The following is an 18,694-nucleotide window of genomic DNA, read 5'->3' on the forward strand; positions in this document are numbered from 1 at the left end:
GATACACTCACGAGTGATGGTGAAAGTGAACTGACTGCAACACAATCTGATTCTCTGGAAGTCCCAGACATGGCTAGTGAATTTGCAAATATCCAAATAGTATGCTATGATGATGTAGGATTCCTGTGGCTATGAATCACAATCAGTACTAATTATCCCTTCCTTGGAAATTAAATGAGCAGATTTTTCTCCCCACATGGCAAAAGGTCGATATGATGTCCTAGAATATAATAAAGTGAATGGACCCAGCATGAAAGGCAGCAGGCAGCCTCACGCCGGGTTCCCTGCCGCTTATTAATACCAGTGAATTGCATTAAATTAGAGGAAAGGTTTTTCACAGGAGCTCTAAGAATTTCGGCCTGGCTGCCATGTGAGACCAGAGAAGGCAATGGCAACCCACTCCAGTACTCTTGCCTGGAAAATCCCATGGACAGAAGAGCCAGGTAGGCTGCAGTCCATGGGGTCGTGAACAGTTGGATAGGACTGAGCGACTTCACTTTCACTTTTCACTTTCATGTATTGGAGAAGGAAATGGCAACCCACTCTAGTGTTCTTGTCTGGAGAATCCCAGGGACGGCAGAGCCTGATGGGCTGCCATCTATGGGGTCACACAGAGTCGGACATGACTGAAGCAACTTAGCAGCAGCAGCAGCCATGTGAGACCCCTGGATTCTGCTCCTCATCCAGGGACACACCAGCTACTCACTTTGTTCTCAGTAATTTTGAATCTGATGATGAAAGCATGCTTTAAAAAAAAATCAGCAGTGGTCAAAGAGTATGCTTATCCTAGCATTTCTAAGTATACTCATGAGATAGTGAAAACTATAATTTTAGAGCATTACTATGTGTCAGATATTATACTGAGTATTTTACATTTCTCTCATTTTATCATCTTGAAATTTAACTATTATAACAACTCCATGAGGTAGGCATTATTAACACCGTTATAAGCTAATGTTCCCAGGAATAAATTCCGAAGGTCACATTGTCAGTAAGTGGCAGAGCTGGGGCTTGAATTCAAGGACAACTGATTGTAAAGCTGGAGCTTAACCCTGTGTTTTAAGTTGCCTTTTACAAAAGATTGATGTCTTAAGCAGAACATTTAGGAGCTTCTGCTATACCATGCAAGTTACATTATTAGTCAGGCACCGGGGATTAAAAAAAAATGAAAGACAAAAAGTCTTGGTCTCTGCCCTCAATAAGTATAGATTATACTCTCCTATAAAGTGGGAATAATATCTACCTCTGAGAGTCATTGTAAAGTTCAAGTAAATTAATGGATATGAAACCATCCTATTTCCTAAATAGGAGTGTAACAGGAAGCTGATTTAAAATAATACATTCATAAAGTGCATGAATATCAACATATTTTAATCTGCTGAACTAAATCCTGACAAATGACCGAATTTATCACTCCGTCCTAAATTGCAACTTATAGATGAATGGACCAAGTTTTTCATGGCACTTGACACAAGTCTACTCAGCTCCTATGACTTGATTCATTTAAAAATTCTTTCCTTTTCAATTAAAGAATCACCCAGAATTTTAAAAGGCGTATTTCCATTAATAGACTCCCAAATAGATGACCTTTGAGATCACAAAGGTTTATGCAAATTTTTATGATTGCTTTTTATCTTCTTGTGTCTCACTTTCCCTAAAAATTCTGTCAGTGTATTTAAATTCTTTTCTCATCTCCTCATTGCACCACTATTTACAATAATGAGCCACAGCTGAAAGGGACTGAAATATCACGGGCTTCTTTTAACATATGCCAACAAGAAGGGTGCTTCACGGTTGGGAAAGGCTAACACATAGCAAGGGTAGGGTTTTCCTCTACTAGTGTGAAATGAAACTAAATTTTTCATTAGTTACTTTCTAGGCCTTGTCCAATTTTTTAAAATTAATTTTTATTGGAGTATAGTTGCTTTAGGGCTTCCCAAGTGGCTCAGAATCTGCCTGCCAATGCAGGATACATGGGTTTGATCCCTGGGTCAAGAAGATCCCCTGGTGAGGGAGATGGCAACTCACTCCAGTATTCTTGCCTGGGAAAACGCATGGACAGAGAAGCCTAGTGGACTTCAGTCCGTGGGGTCGCCAAAGAGTCAGACATAGCGACTAAAACAACAACAAAAATACGTTGCTTTACTATGTTGTGTTAATTTCTACTGTACAGCAAAATGAATCAGCCATACATATACATAGCTCCCCTCCCTATTGGATTCCTTCCCATTCAGGTCACCGTAGAACACTAAGTAGAAGTCCCTGTGCTATCCAGTATGTTCTCATTAGTTATTCACTTTATATATAGTATCAGTAGCATACATGTGTCAGTCCCAACAATCTGATATTCTTTATGGGTAAAAGCAACCGTGTATTAAGGGCTCTCTTTGCACTTGATCGTTAATAGTTCATTAAATCTTCTAACCAGTAGGAGATAACTTATTCTTACCAGGTCCACTTTACAGTTGAGAAAACTGAGGTTTTGGAAAGGCAAATTAACTATCCAAGGACCTATAGCCAGTATGTCACAGAGTGGGGATCCTGAATCCAGAGTCTGGGCTTTTGACAATTAGGTTCTTGACCTGGAGCTTTGCCAGCTGCAGGACCTTGGGCAGATTATTTAGCTTTCTAACTTTTAGTTTTCTCATCTGTAAAATGGGGATAATAATAATCTAAATTTCAACTTTGTCTCTCTGCAAATTGCTATAGGACTAAAGAAGTCATCGGCTGTGAAATGCTTTGTAAATTGTTAAGGACCCAGGGATGGTGATCCTCATCATTGAGAAGTGAATGCCATGGGGAAAATCAGTCAGTCAATGGAACTGAAGATCGCTCAGTAAGTGGGTTCACATTTAAGACTAGAGCTAGCTTTGTTCAAAGAATCAACTACCAGCACTGCCTGTGTGCTGACCCTTAGCTGCAGAGGAACTGGCCATCAGAGGCTCTCATCTCCCCAGTGACCCAATCTTGCTGCCCAAGTATTTAATACCCTTGGAAGTCAGCCCTTAGCAACCCTCCGAAGCTACTTCTCACCTCCCCTACGTGCCAAAGAGATTAGTTTTGCCACCCTCTTTGATTAGTGGCACATTTCCAAGCTGAGGGTGTCTGTGGAAGCAATCTTTATGCTCAGATTTATTAAAGCCTCTGTGGCTTTAATGAATTACCGCAATCCAATGAGCCCATAGATAGCTTGTATTTAACTTTTATGTGGCTGCCCCAGAAACCAGCTTGAAAAGCAGAAATCAATGATTGTGACAAAATCTCGATACAATTTATTTTGAATGTTCAATTTGGGATTTGACGTATGCCATTGTCAGATATATTTTATGCTCTCGGATGAATTTTATACTTACTGATTAAAGAGGGTTAGCAATATCAGTAGGATACAATTTGACAAACCTTAAAAGAACTGTTGTGAAAGTGCTCCCATTCATTACATGTTAGTTTTCAGCCAGATTTACTTCACATTTTAATCAGCAGCACTAGTAGCCGCATCTTCAAACTACCAAAGGGAGGCCCTATTTACCAGTTCTTAAGTTAATTAGTGAAAATGCATTTAATTAATTATACCCACTGTGAATATTTGACTTGGCAGTAATTGGGTAGGAACCCAGGTGGTATGGGAGGAGTGGACAAATTGACTAGGAATCGTCCCATTGGAGACCTTGGTCTCAATAAATATTATTTGCTCTTGAATTTTGGGGGGGGGTGTTAATCCACCAGCTACTATTTCGAAATAACCTGTTTAGAAGCAACACCTGCAGATTAACATAAAGTGCCTATTTAGAGAGGTGTCTAGACACAGCCTAAAATAAGAACTTAAATCTTCAGCATTCAGTGGCAGCAGACCATAAGACTTTCACAGCAACCAAGATCAGGTAGCTTTTAAAGTTTTCAGACTAATAAATTTATTACACAGATGCTTACAGAATAGGATTAAGTTTGGTCAGAAAAATAGCATGACCTGATGGATAGATCCTAATCAGAATATTCCTTTCACGTGTCCACTCATCTATCACCAATATGTCTATACATTTATTATATCCATCTATCATCTATCCATTCATCCATCCATACATCCATTCATCTCTCCACCCACCCAGCTATCCATCCAGTTATTCACCGACTCAACAATTCATCCGCCCACTCATCCTTCTAGTCTGACTAGTATTTATTGTTTACTTTGTGCCAGATACTCTGCTAAATTTTTGTTGTGGATAACTTCATTTAGTTCTCACCTCAATCTATGAGGTCCAGTACTTTATTCTTTATTTTATGGTACTTCAAGTTTATTTTGCAGATGAAGAAATAAAGGCTCAGGGACACAGTGACTTATTCAAGTCACACAGTTCATACAGGAAGGGTAGGGACTCATGTTCATCTTCCAATTTCACATCAAGAGCTCTTTTTTCCTACCAGTACTAACTTGGCTGCCTTATTCTGAATTGCCAAAGTTCAGACTTCTTCTGAAGTCTTGGTTGAACAAGGAAGCTCCTGTCCTGTCCTCTTGGAACATCCCAGAAGCCTTTCCATCCCCGTGCTTCCTCCATCATTCCGTAACTGTCAGTGTCCTCTGCTAGGATGAAGGCTCAGGAGGGCAGGAACGAGTCCTCTTTCACCTTTGTGCTCTCCATACCTAAGCATCCAGCCTGGCCCACAGTATGTGCCGTGAATGATGCTTGAATAATGAAGACAGAGCTTCTGTGGACAGAGATAACTGGATTTGTGGGCAAGAGAACTCCCTGTATTTCATGACTGGTGATGAAGAGTCCACTCAAGATACAACTGGGGTCTGAGTTTATCTCTGCAACCAGTTCTGCAACCGAACAGTTCTCCTATCTGACCACGTTCTCTTTCTCTTCCTGAGCACAACCTTTTCTCCTTCTCAGGAAACATCTCATCTCCATGAATCCAGGGCCTTAAAGTTGAGGCATCTATTCCCTTCTTTCTCCACCTAAGAAATACACATATTTCAAGGTCAAGTTGAACTTCCACCTTCCAGGTAGAAATGTCCCAAACCACAGTCAGGGTCCCTTTCTCTGAATTTCTACACTCACTTGTTCCCTGTCACAGTTTTGTCCTTATGAATTCATGCATTCACTCAAAACAAATGTTTATTAAACAGGGTGACAATAAACAGCCTTGTCATACTCCTTTCTCTATCCTGAACCAGTCAATTTTTTCATACAGGGTTCTAACTGTTGCTTCTTGACCTGCAAACACGTTTCCTAGGAGACAGGTAAGATCGTCTGGTATCCCCATCTCTTTAAGAGTTTTCCATAATCTGTTATGACACACCCAGTCAAAGACTTTACCATAGTCAATGAAACAGAGTTGGATGTTTTTCTGGAATTCCCCTGCTTTTTATATGATCCAGTGGATGTTGGCAAGTTGATCTCTCAGGTTCTGTGATGGTAGAAAATTTATGTGCCTTTGAACTTGCCACAGCACTTGGGCCAATGACTTGCATATAGTAAGAACTCAACATGCATTATTGACTAAATGCATTTTTGCTTTCTACTTATGTTTTTTTCTCCTTTTTAAATGGTAACAATAGATGCACAGAAAGATCACGATATGCATAGCAAACTGAGTGGCAGGTAGCTGTACTCACTGACCTGGGAGATATCATGAGATACAGCTTCTCATGATGGTAATAAATAAGGAGACTAAGCCCAGAGGAAGCGAGTAGGCTTGGCTAAAGTTATCCAGCTAGTTGGAGACTTGCTTCCATGCTGTTCAGCCTTTACATTTATTTTTCCCAAATAGGGAACTTCCCAGAATCTCTTTTGCGTTTTTGAGGTGCATCCTTAAAATTTCTCATTGAAAACGTTAGGTCATGAAATCACTCCTGCTTAGAATAATTGACATTTTTTGAAGAAAATCAAGTAGACCAATAGGAATGGTTGGACTGAAATCAATAAAACAGAACTCTGAGCCACCTTTGGCATTGACAATGCTACTGCTGCTATTTAGTCAAAACCAAGTCATGTTTGACTCTTTTTAACCCTATGGACTGTAGCTGGCCAGGCTCCTCTGTGCATGAAATTTTCCAGGCAAGAATACTGGAGTGGGTGCCATTTCCTTCTCCAGGGGATCTTCCTGATCCAGGGACTGAAACTGTGTCTCCTGCTTGGAAGGTGGATTCTTTACCACTGAGCCACCTGGAAAGCCCAACATTGATAATACATTTACCTTAATGAAGATATTTCTCTCAAATAAGCTATTTTCTCTCAGTCAAGATATTTCCTGTTTCAAGTAACAATTGTAGGTACCAGTATTTCTCTTTCTTTCCTTACTCCCTGAAGTAGAAATCTTAGGCATAAAATACAATGGCCAAAAAGAAACCACCTTTATATATAGAATGTGAGAATGCTATTCATCAGGTTTATAATATACTTGAACTTGGCTTGGTTGAGTTCTGACCCACACTCATTTAGAGTTTAAGTGTATTTCTAAATGATTCCATTTTGTAGAAAACAGGTTATGGGAAAACCTCAAGTAGATTTGAAAATGTACTTGGAGCTTTACAAAGCTACTTAATTTCTTTTTGATGAGCGCACTATGCATTGTTCAGAATTGTTCAGCTAAATTTCCCTAAATACACATGGGGGCTTAAAGGCAGAGTGTGGGAGGTTCTAACAGTTTAGGAGAAGTGGGTTTACTGACCCCGAGGAGAGAAGAGCTTAATGAATCAGAAGTGTATTGCTTCTCATGCACGAAATAGGACTTCTGCCCTCTCCCCATCCATCAATGCTGACGAGCACTTGAGTGGTCTGTTACATTTTCTGGTCTGTTGCATCATCACTGCTGAGGGGTTTCGACAGGTAGATCTCCGGGTACCAGGGAACACTTCCTCTGTTCAGTGTCTTGACATCACCGTGCCCAGAAAGAATGCTAGGTATACAATAAGCACTTAATACTTACATAATGTAAGTGGGCTTTCCTGGTGGCTCAGAGGTTAAAGCATCTGCCTGGAATGCAGAAGACCTGGGTTCGATCCCTGAGTCGGGAAGATCCCCTGGAGAAGGAAATGGCAACCCACTCCAGTACTCTTGCCTGGAGAATCCCATGGAGGGAGGAGCCTGGTAGGCTACAGTCCATGGGGTTGCAAAGAGTTGGGCACGACTGAGCGACTTCACTTCAATGTAAGTGTATCCAGTAAGTGGATGTGCTTACCTAAATAAAATGAGTCCAAGGAGGGGTACTTTATTCTTGAGTCTTGTCTGGGCACCTCCAATGTTTCCCACTGGTCTTCCCAGAGCAGGAGCCAAGAAGTCATAAATAGAGTTCACACACGTACTTCTTAAAGGCCCCTGCTCTGCCCCGTCTGGGATCATGACTTTGTAACTGTATTTAGACAAAGGCCCAGGAATGGCCTCATTCTGTGTGTCCTGCCGGCCCAGGACACACAAGGCCAGAAGGCAAACTGAGCTATAAACTTTTAAGTTCCTGTTCCCCAGGCCTGAGCTCACAGCCCAAAGTCATTACAGACCAGAAGTCTGGGGAAAGAGAGGCAATTATCGAGGGTCTCCCCCTTGGGAGTCTAGATGAAAAAGAAAATCTTTTGAATCTTGGAGCCATTTTCACCCAGGAAGGCTCAAGGAGCCGGGCACTGTGCAGCCCTTTCTCCTGGGTTCTGAACTGGTGCCAGTACCTCCCAAGGACCCTTAGTCTGATGGCTGGCCACGTGAATGCACAGTCTTTGTACGATGCATCACTAATCTGCATCAAGAAACACAAAGCCCCAAATGTTCCATTGGCCACTGTTGAAATAACCTGAAATGCTATGTTTGAATGTAAAATGTTACCTACTGAGTCATTTGAAAGTCTCCCACCCACTTGTTAAATGATGAAAATGACTCGACCTGCCCCATAACGGCTGGTCACAGAGAAACAATGGGAATGATATGAGGTACTTCTTCTGAAGCTCCAGGCACAGCTTTCCCATAGCACTGGCTGGGTCCCATTACCCAGAGGGGCTTCCCCAGAGGTCAACAGGAAATCCAAATCACCCCTCCTGGCCTTTGCACTGGAGCAGGGGGAGGCTATTGGTTGAATTCCAGGTGGAGTTGTTAACACTGAACTTACTGTCAGCATTGCTCTCTGGTGCCAAGTGAATGCAAAACTTGCCTCTCCTTCTCTGCCATCCCTATGGCTTTGCTCTAGTTGCCAGCCCAGTCAGAGGGATGGATCATTTGATTAAGGGTAAATCTCTGTGGGATCTTGGTGGAAGGGGAGGTGCTGCTCTTCTCCCTGGCCTGGATTCTCACAGGCTATAGTGTTCCCAGGTGAAGCAGCACAAACGGATGTGAAATGATGGCTGACTTTATTAGGAAGCAGAGTCCCTGCCCTCATGCTAGTTGCTTTAGCCTTGAATCAGTTTGCTGAAAGATTGGCAAGGGTCACATCATGTAGGTGCACAGTCATTGATCTCACATGGGCATACAAACAGGCTGTGCCAAGAGAGATTAACCCCCAAAGAGCCCATTTGACTGAATTAGGCCACAGCAAAATCAGAAGCTTAAGAGTACTTGACCAAAATTTCTGCAGGGTAAATTTGGTGAGGAGAGGACAGAGAATACATGAAAAAGATGAAGAATTATGGGCAATGATAACTAGTTTCTTCCTCTTTATTGTAATTATTACATGAAGACAGCATTATACTAAACCTTTTAATGCTAGACCTAATTTTATTCATGACTCTACACATGGACATCACCAGATGGTCAATACTGAAATCAGATTGATTATGCTCTTTGCAGCCAAAGATGGAAAAGCTCCATACAGTCAGCAAAAACAAGACCCGGAGCTCAGATCATTAGCTCCTTATTGCAAAATTCAGGAAAGTAGGGAAAACCACTAAGCCACTGAGGTATGAACTAAATAAAACCCCTTATGATTATACAGTGGAGGCGATGAATAGATTCCAGGGACTAGATCTGGTAGACAGAGTGCCTGAAGAATTATGGATGGAGGTTCAAAATGTACATGAGGCAATGACCAAAACCATCCCAAAGAAAAACAAATGCAAGAAGGCAAAGTGGTTGTCTGAGGAAGCTTTATAAATAGCTGAGGAAAGAAGAAAAGTGAAAGGCAAGGGAGAAAGGGAAAGATATACTGAATGGAGAGTTCCATAGAGTAACAGGGAGAGATAAGAAGGCCTTCTTAAATGAACAGTGCAAAGAAACAGAGGAAAACAATAGAATGGGGAAGACTAGAGATCTCTTTAAGAAAGTCAGAGGTATCAAGGGAAAATTTCATGGAAGGATAAGCATGATGAAGGACAGAAATGGTAAGCACCTAGCAGAAGCAGAAGATATTAAGAAGTGGCAAGAATACACAAAACTATATAAGAAAGGTCTTAATGACCCAGATAACCACAGTGGTGTGGTCACTTACCTAGAGTTGGACATCCTGGAATGTGAGGTCAAGGGGGCATTAGGAAGCATTACTACGAACAAAGCTAGTGGAGGTAATGGAATTCCAGCTGAGCTATTTCAAATTCTAAAAGATGATGCTCCTAAAGTATTGTACTTAATATGTCAGCAAATTTGGAAAACTCAGCAGAGGCCATAGCACTGGAAAAAGTCAGTTTTCATCCCAATCCCAAAGAAGGGAAATGCCAAAGAATGTTCAAACTACTGTACAAAAATTGCACTCATTTCATATGCTCTTTGTGACCCCATGGGCTATACAGTCCATAGAATTCTCCAGGCCAGAATACTGGAGTGGGTAGCCTTTACCTTCTTCAGGGGATTTTCCCAACCCAGGGATCAAAATCAGGTCCCCCACATTGCAGGCAACTTCTTTACCAGCTGAGGGACGGGGAAGCCCAAGAATGCTGGAGTGGGTAACCTATCCCTTCTCCAGTGGATCTTCTTGACCCAGGAATTGAATGGGGGTCTCCTGCATTTCAGGCAGATTCTTTACCAACTGAGCTATCAGGGAAGCCCCTTTTCATATGCTAGTAAGGTAATACTCAAAATCCTTCAAGTTAGACTTCAGCATCACATGAACTGAGAACTTCCAGATGTGCAAGCTGGGCTTTGAAGAGGCAGAGGAACCAGAGATCAAATTGCCAGCATTCCTTGGATCATGGAGAAAGCAATGGAATTCCAGAAAAACATTTAATTCTGCTTCCTTGACTATGCTAAAGTGGATCACAACAAACTGTGGAAAATTCTTAAATAGATGGGAATACTAGACCACCTTACCTATCTCCTGAGAAACCTGTAGAAGAGTCAAGAAGCAACAGTTATAACTGGACATGGAACAATGAAATGGCTCAAAATTGGGAAAGGAGTATGACAAGGCTGTGTATTGTCACCCTGCTTATTTAACTTATATCCAGAGTACATCATGTGAAATGCCAGGCTAGATGAATCACAAGCTGGAATCAAGATTGCCAGGACAAATATCAACAACCTCAGATATGTAGATGATACTACTCTAATGGCAGAAAGTGAAGAGGAACTAAAGAGCCTCTTGATGAAAGTGAAAGAGGAGAGTGAAAAAGCTGGCTTGAAACTCAGCATTCAAAATACTAAGACCATTGCATCCGGTCCCCTCACTTCATGGGAAATAGATGGAAAAAAAATGGAAGCAGTGACAGATTTTATTTTCTTGGGCTCCAAAATCTCTGGACGGTGACTGCAGCCATAAAATTAAGAGATGCTTGCTCCTTGGAAGGACAGCTATGACAAACCTAGACAGTGTATTAAGAAGCAGAATCAATCATTTTGCTGACAAAATCCATATAGTCAAAGCTATGGTATTTCCAGTCATCATGCACAGATGTGAGTTGGATCATAAAGTTAAATGCCAAAGAATTGATGCTTTTGCATTATGGTGCTGGAGAAGACTCTTGAGAGTTCCTTGGACTGAAATGAGATCAAAACAGTCAATCCTAAAGGAAATCAACTCTGAATATTCATTGGAAGGACTGATGCTGAAGCTGAAGCTCTAATTCTTTGGCCACCTGATATGAAGAGTTGACCCATTGGAAAAGACCCTGATGCTGGGAAAGATTGAAGGCAAAAGGAGAAGGGGCAACAGATGAGATATAGCATCACAGACTCAATGGGACATGAATGTAGACAAACTCCAGGAGATAGTGGAGGACACAGGAGCCTGGTGTGCAGCAGCCCATGGAGTTTGCAAAGAGCTATATATAACTTAGGGACTGAACAACAATAACAACAGAATTTCATTCCCTAACAGAAGTTTAAAAAGACAGCATTCTGAAAAATTATTTGTGGTTTCAGTTCTTAGTTTTGAGTTCTAGTGGGTTAGCCAAAAATGTCATTCAGGTTTTTTAGTAAGATGGCACAGAAAAGCCTGAAGGAGCTTTCTGATCCACCCAACATATATATATTTCTGCAAGGTTACACTTGGTCTCAGTTTTTAAAACAAAATCAAAAATCCAAGTAGAGTGAAGGAATTTTTTCAGGTACAGACCTTGGTGGTTATAAAGTTGGGGTTGTGAGGATTATTTGATTGAGTTCTGGGCCTAGTAAACTAGTTTGTACATCAAAAATTGGTTAGAAATTAAAAGACCAAGTTTACAGAGAACAGGGAGGGACTGAAGTTGAGGAACACGAGTAGGTGGGCAAAGACTCAGACAGAGGTCAGGAGTCAAGTAAGAGTCGTGAAATCCAGGGGAGCTGGTCATTTAAAACAGAGGTACCATGGAGAAACTAGAAGCTTTGTACATTGCTGGTTGGAATGTACGATGCCGTAACCCCTTTGGAAAACAGTTTGGCAGTTTTTCAAGACATGAAGCACAAAACTGCTGTGATACCCAGCAATTCCACTAGTAGGAATCTAACCAGAAAAATGAAAATATATGTCCACACAAAAGTTTGTATGTGAATGTTGATAGCAGCATTACTCTTAATAACCAGAGAGTGGAAACAACCCAAATGTTCATCAACTGATGAATGGATAAATAAAATGAGCTATATCCACACAATGGACTACTATTTGGCAATAAAAAGAAAGTACTGATACATGTTACAACGTGAATTCACGTCAAAACATTATACTCAGTGAAAGAGACACAAAACAACACCTATTGCATGACTATGCATCTATGAAATGTCCAAAACAGATTAAAGCAGAGACAGAAAGTATATCAGAGGTTGCCTGGGGCTGGGAGTGGGGATGAGGAATTACCAGGTATGAATTTCTTTCTGGGGTGATGACAATATTCTGAAATCAAATAGTGATGGTTGTTGTACAACTCTGTAAATATACCAAATATAATTGAATTTTACACCTAGAATGGGTGACTTTTATGGTAGGTAAATTATACCCCAGTAAATCTGCTTAAAAAAAAAGGCAGAGGCATGAAGGAACTCAACGAACAAAATCTAGGGATATGAGTCTGACTCTTAGGACCCGGGAACCTGAGATTGGGCATCCTGGCTTTAATCAGAGAACTAATTTGAGGATTCAGCTCCAAATGTTTTTGTGCCCACTGTCTGACTGCAGTGACTGGGTGTGACAGTACCCTCCTAATTGGTGGGATGTCTCCAAGTGTCACTGACTTTAATTTCAGAAACAAAATTTCCTTAGCTTGGTAATGATGGATACTACTGATTATTTCATTTATAAAAGAGGTGGTGGCAGCTTTGTGGTTACCTTTGAAAACTTGTATATTATTACAAGTCTTTGTACTGCAGGACTTCTGAATCTATTGCATATTTTCTTGAAACATTTTCCCGATCTGGAACAACTATTATTGTTATACAAGACCAGTGCATTAGACTTGGATGTAGTCAAAAGAATTTGAAAAAGAGTGTTATTGTTGTTTAGTCACTCAGTCATGTCTGACTCTTTGCAACTCCATGGACTCTAGCCCACCAGGCTCCTCTGTCCATGGGATTTCCCGGGCAAGAATACTGGAGTGGGTTGCCATTTCCTTCTCCAGGGGATCTTCCCTTCCCAGGGATCGAACCTATGTCTCCTGCTTTACAGATAGATAATTAACCACTGAGCCACCTGGGAAGCCCTAGGAAAACAAAATACATAGTTATAAAGGGGACAACTTGAGAAAAAACAACTGGGCAGCTGCCGTATCTGGGGCCCAAGCAAACATCCGTGGGTCACATGTCCTTGGATACCATGTCTGTAACTGCTAGAGTTGCCAGAGTGTAAATAGAAATGCAAGACACAGGGACTTCACTGGACGTCCAGTGGCTAAGACTCTGTGCTCCCAATGCAGGGTGCCTGATCCTTGGTCAGACAACTAGATCCCACATGCTGCAACTCCAGGTTCTGCAGGCTACAACGAAGCTCGGAGGTCCTGAATGCCACAACTAAGACCCGGTGCAGCCAAATACATAAATTATTTTTAAAAGAAATAAATTCAAGACACATAGAAGTTCCACAATAAAAGTTGCAGCTGGGGGATTCCTGCTGGCTCAGTGGTAAAGAGTCTGCCTGCACAGGAAGGAGACATGGGTTCAGTCCCTGAACCGGGAAGATCCCACATGTCTCAGAGCAACTAAGCCTGGGTGCCACAGCTATTGAACCTGTGCTCTAGAGACCGGGAGGTGCAACTGCTGAGCCCACGTGCTGTAACTATGGAAGCTTGCGTGCCCTGGAGCCCGTGCCCTGACACAAAAGAAACCACCACAATGAGAAGTCCGCGCACTCACCTAGAGAAGTAGCCCCCCGCTTGCTGCAACTAGAGAAAAGCCCTCGCAGCCATGAAGGCCCAGAACTGCCAAAAATAAATAAACGAATAAAATTATTAAAAAATATTTAAGTACCTACAAGGACATTGCATGAAAAATAAGTACACTTTGTTCCTGGGTAGGGACAGAGAGGGGACTGGAAGGATGATGCAATTAGGGAGGGTGCCCAGAGGCCTCTGTCTAAATGGGTGAAGCTCTGTTTATCAGCTGGGAGCTGGGTAGACCAGGATTCTTTTTTTTTTTTTTTGGCCACGCCCATGTAACTTGTAGAATCTTAGTTCTCCAATCAGGGATTGAACCTGTGCCCCCTGTAATGGAAGCAGAGTCCTAACCACTGGACCACCAGGGAATTAATTCCCCAGGGTTCTTTAATTTTTTTATACTTTTGATGTATGCAGCCTCATAATAATTTTTTCATATCTCCTTCTTACCCTGTCCCTCCAGTATGAAAATTCTCTTCCTATAGGAAATATTGTTGATAGTGTCTTAGTTATGTTTTCATGGATATTGTATATAACAGCAATAAAACAGTAATTACTTATAGCACTGAATGGTCTAACACAAAACATACACGAATTCATTTAATTCAGACACCAACCCCATGAGGTTGCTTCTACTGTCATCTCATGTTGGAGGTGAGAACACTGAGGCACAGGGAGGTTAGCCAACTTAACCAGTGCCACCCAGTGACTACGTGGTGGGGCTGAAGCTTGAGTCTAGACAGTCTGGCTGCAAGCACTACACCAGGCTGTGTTTTATACGGATCCACAGTCACAGATAAAAGGTTTCTATTTCTCTTTCTGAAAAGAGACTAAGTAGGAGTTCCCCAGAGGAGAAAGCAAGGGAGGGCAAATCCATGCAAAAGGGAATGCTGTAGAGTGAAATATTAATTTCAGGACATCCCCATTGGGAAGGGGAGCCTTGGGAGATGCAAGCAGCCAGGAAGGCAGGAGGCTGGCACTGAATGTCCTCTGATGCCATCCATATGCCTTAGTCCCTTCAGTCTGCAGTAACAAAACACCATAGCATTTGGGGTAGCTTAGAAATATATTTCTCACAGTTGTGGAGGCTGGGAAATTTGAGATCAAGGCCCTGGCATGGGAGTTATGCTGAGGCCCCTCTTCCTGGTTCATAGCTGGTGCCTTCTAGGGGCAAGGGATCTCTCTGGGTTCTCTCTTATTAAAATCACTAATCCCATTCATGAGAGTTCCACCCTCTTGACCTAAGCACCTCCCTAAACACTTCTTAAGATCACAATGGGCATTGGGATTTCAACGCATGAATTTCACGGGGACACAAACATTTAGACCATAGGGCTTCCCTGGTGGCTCAGTTGGTAAAGAATCTGCCTGCAATGCAGAAGACTGCCTGCAATGCAGGAGACCGGGGTTCAATCTCTGGGTTGGGAAGATCTCCTGGAGAAGGAAATGGCAAACCACTCCAGTATTCTTGCCTAGGAAATCCCATGGAGAGAGGAGCCTGGAGGGCTCCATGGAGTCCAAAGGGTCAGACACAACTTAGCAACTAAATCACCACCACCGCCATGTTGAGGCATTTGAACCACATTCAGAGAGCAACTGGGTACCATGAAGGGATCTGGGGGCAAGAGTGACAATCACATTTGTACTTCAAAGCATAGCACTGGTAGCTGTACAGAAATAGGCAAACAAAACCTAAGAAAAGGAGGCCAGTTGGGAAGCTCTTGCAATAATCAGAGTGAAAAGTGATGCATTTGAACTATATGGCAAGGTCAAGAAGATGAAGAGGAATGGATAAATCTCACTACTCTTTAGGGGATAGAGCTGATGGGACTTGAGAAGGAAGGAGAGTGAGGTGCTCAGGACGATGAGCTTCTGAGGGTGACTGCCAAGGTTCTGGATTATGGGTGAGAGTGGGGGGTGCCACCATCCAAGGAGATCAACCCAGGAAGAGATTGAGTTCATCATGACAGGTTTGGGACAGTTTGGTACCAATGTTGGCAGTTCAAGGCAGGTGTTTAGAAGACAGACCATCATAGGAGCATCTTATGAACCATTATTTTCAAAGTTGGAAAGATCCCCTTGAGGAGGAAATGGCAACCCAGTCCAGTATTCTTGCAGGGAGAATCTTATGGGACAGAAAAGCCCGGTAGGCTACAGTCCATGGGGTAGCAAAGAGGTGGACCCAACTAAGCACGCATGCATGCAGAGATTCTCTGTGGAATGGAGGAGCATCTGACTGGAAAACCCTGGAATATGGCTGAATGCACCTTACTAGGTTCTACCAAGGTAGAAATTCTGGCAGTGAGACCTGGGAGTCTTTATCTTTAACAAGCTCCCAGACGGCTCTTGTGGGTGCCAAGAAGAACTTCATGGGAATGGAACTGGCTCCAGGAGCCACCTGTGACTGGCTGCACTCCAAAAAAGGGCCAATCAAATTCTAACTGCATTTTAAGTTTTTCACTAGATTGGGAGAACCTTATGGCAGGAGGAGCAGAACTCCTCCACCCAGCACCCCCCCACCCCAACGTGGCAGGCATCACATTTGCACAGAGGGTAGCCACCATCTGACTCTTCTGGAAGTCATGGGGTGTGCTTTTGTCCTTCGATTTGACAATTCATCCTGGTCTTCCCATGCCCGCCACTTAGCAAACATGTCAAAGCACCACTTCTAAGTCCTCTTAAATGATCCACGACACTGTCTTCCACAAATCCCCTCAGAGATGAGCTGTCTTAACTAAGCACACTCCAGAGTGCTATGCGATCAAGTATTTGGCTCACTGATCATTAACACAGCCATCTCCTGCTTTCAACTGGAATGTCTAGAAGGCACTTGCCATATGGATATGTGGGAAGAATTCAAGCTCATTCTTAATAAACATTTACTGCAAGAGACCAGAAAATAAACACAGGGTGTTCTTTGCACCTTAGTAGATGTTCAATAAACATAAGCAGAAATCGGTTGAAACTACGCATGCATTGTTCCAGCACTCATGAGACTGGGGAGAAATACATTTTCCCGAACATCTGCAGCTATTTCAGACACTGAAAATGTGATGTAAGAAAAAAATCCACCAGGGAGTCAGAGGATTTTAGGATCAGCTTAGGACATCAATGAGAATCCTCTGCAATAGGTCTCAGGAACCATGACTACTTTGAAGAGATGACAGGTCTTTCAGAGCCAAGCTTGTAGTTTGCTGAGGTCTATATAGTTAAATTTATCCAGGTGAGTCAAGCTATAAAATGTCTATGACTTTAGAATTGGTATCAGTTACCCAGAAAAAAATCAAAGCCAACATACTTTCCTCCTCATTCCAAATATTGCAGATGGGTTTCCCTCCACTTCCCTTATTATTGGGATCTGGTCTCAGATGCTTTGATTCCCACGTAATTGTTCACAATTAATTCACTCTTTTCTAAATTAGAAGGTAGAAGCATGGATAGCTCCAAATTAGCTGGAAGATTTCAATCTATTTGCCGATCAAACAGAATGGCAGTCCTATGTCCCCAAAGGAGCTGATGTTCACCTAATGAAAGATTAAGATGTTACCACTTATCTGGTAAGTAATTGTATGGCTTTGACCGGGCAAATCGGTCTCAAGGGCTCCTGGGTTTTTCTAGGGCTTTCTCTTTGGGGAACCAGTTTTTTCAATACAGAGGCATTTTAGGGGCTCTCTAAAACACTATCCACAGAGGGAAAGCATGGTTGTCCCATCTCAGATTAAAGGTAGCTCCAGCTTTACAGAAGAACTCCCACTTGCAGCCAAGGTTCTACTTCCAGTGACATGACCCATCCCCTCCCACACAGATGATTGGCCCATGCTTGAGCACCTCACAGGGAGAGATAAGAAAGCCTTCCTCAGTGATCAATACAAAGAAATAGAGGAAAACAATAGAATGGGAAAGACTAGAGATCTCTTCAAGAAAACTAGAGATACCAAGGGAACATTTCATGCAAAGCTAAGCACAATAAAGGACAGAAATGGTATGGACCTAACAGAAGCAGAAGATATTAAGAAGAGGAGGCAAGAATACACAGAAGAACTGTACAAAACAGATCTTCGTGACCCAGATAACTGCGATGGTGTGATCACTCACCTACAGCCAGACATCCTGGAGTTAGAAGTCAGGTGGACCTTAGGAAGCCTCACTATGAACAAAACTAGTGGAGGTGATGGAATTCCAATTGAGCTATTTCAAATCCTAAAAGATGATGCTGTGAAAGTGCTTCACTCAATGAGCCAGCAAATTTGGAAAACTCAGCAGTGGCCACAGGACTGGAAAAGGTCAGTTTTCATTCCAATACCAAAGAAAGGCAATGCCAAAGAACGTTCAAACCACCACACAGTTGCACTTATCTCACACACTAGCAAAGTAATGCTCTAAATTCTCCAAGCCAGGCTTCAACAGTACGTGAACCGTGAACTTCCAGACGGTTTTAGAAAAGGCAGAGGAACCAGAGATCAAATTGCCAACATCCACTGGATCATTGAAAAAGCAAGAGAGTTCCAGAAAAACATCTATTTCTGCTTTATTGACTACCCCAAAGCCTTTGACTGTGTGGATCACCACAAACAGTGGAAAATTCTGAAAGAGATGGGAATACCAGACCACCTGACCTGCCTCCTGAGAAATCTGTATACAGGTCAAGAAGCAACAGTTAGAACTGGACATGGAACAACAGACTGACTGGTTCCAAATTGGGAAAGGAGTACGTCAAGGCTGTATATTGTCACCCTGCTTATTTAACTTCAGTGCAGAGTATATCATGCGAAATGACAGGCTGGATGAAGTACAAGCTGGAATCAAGGTTGCTAGGAGAAATATCAATAACCTCCGATATGCAGATGACACCACCCTTATGTCAGAGAGCAAAGAAGAACTACAGAGACTCTTGATGAAAGTGAAAGAGGAGAGTGAAAAAGTTGGCTTAAAACTCAACATTAAGAAAACTAAGATCATGGCATCTGGTCCCATCACTTCATGGCAAGTAGACAGGGAAAAAATGGAAAC

General features: G+C 42.3%; 1 protein-coding gene and 1 non-coding gene across 2 annotated transcripts in view; one reads left to right on the forward strand and one right to left on the reverse strand.

Annotated features, from left to right (window-relative positions):
* KAZN (kazrin, periplakin interacting protein) overlaps positions 1 to 18,694 on the reverse strand; it is a 1,028,616-nt gene that overhangs the window by 551,987 nt on the left and 457,935 nt on the right. The window lies entirely within an intron of this gene.
* Positions 6,944 to 7,016, forward strand: TRNAS-GGA (transfer RNA serine (anticodon GGA)). The gene has a single exon. It is a non-coding gene; the product is annotated as a tRNA-Ser (tRNA).

This window comes from Bubalus kerabau, chromosome 5 (genome assembly GCF_029407905.1).
Source record: "Bubalus kerabau isolate K-KA32 ecotype Philippines breed swamp buffalo chromosome 5, PCC_UOA_SB_1v2, whole genome shotgun sequence".
Lineage (NCBI taxonomy): Eukaryota > Metazoa > Chordata > Mammalia > Artiodactyla > Bovidae > Bubalus > Bubalus kerabau.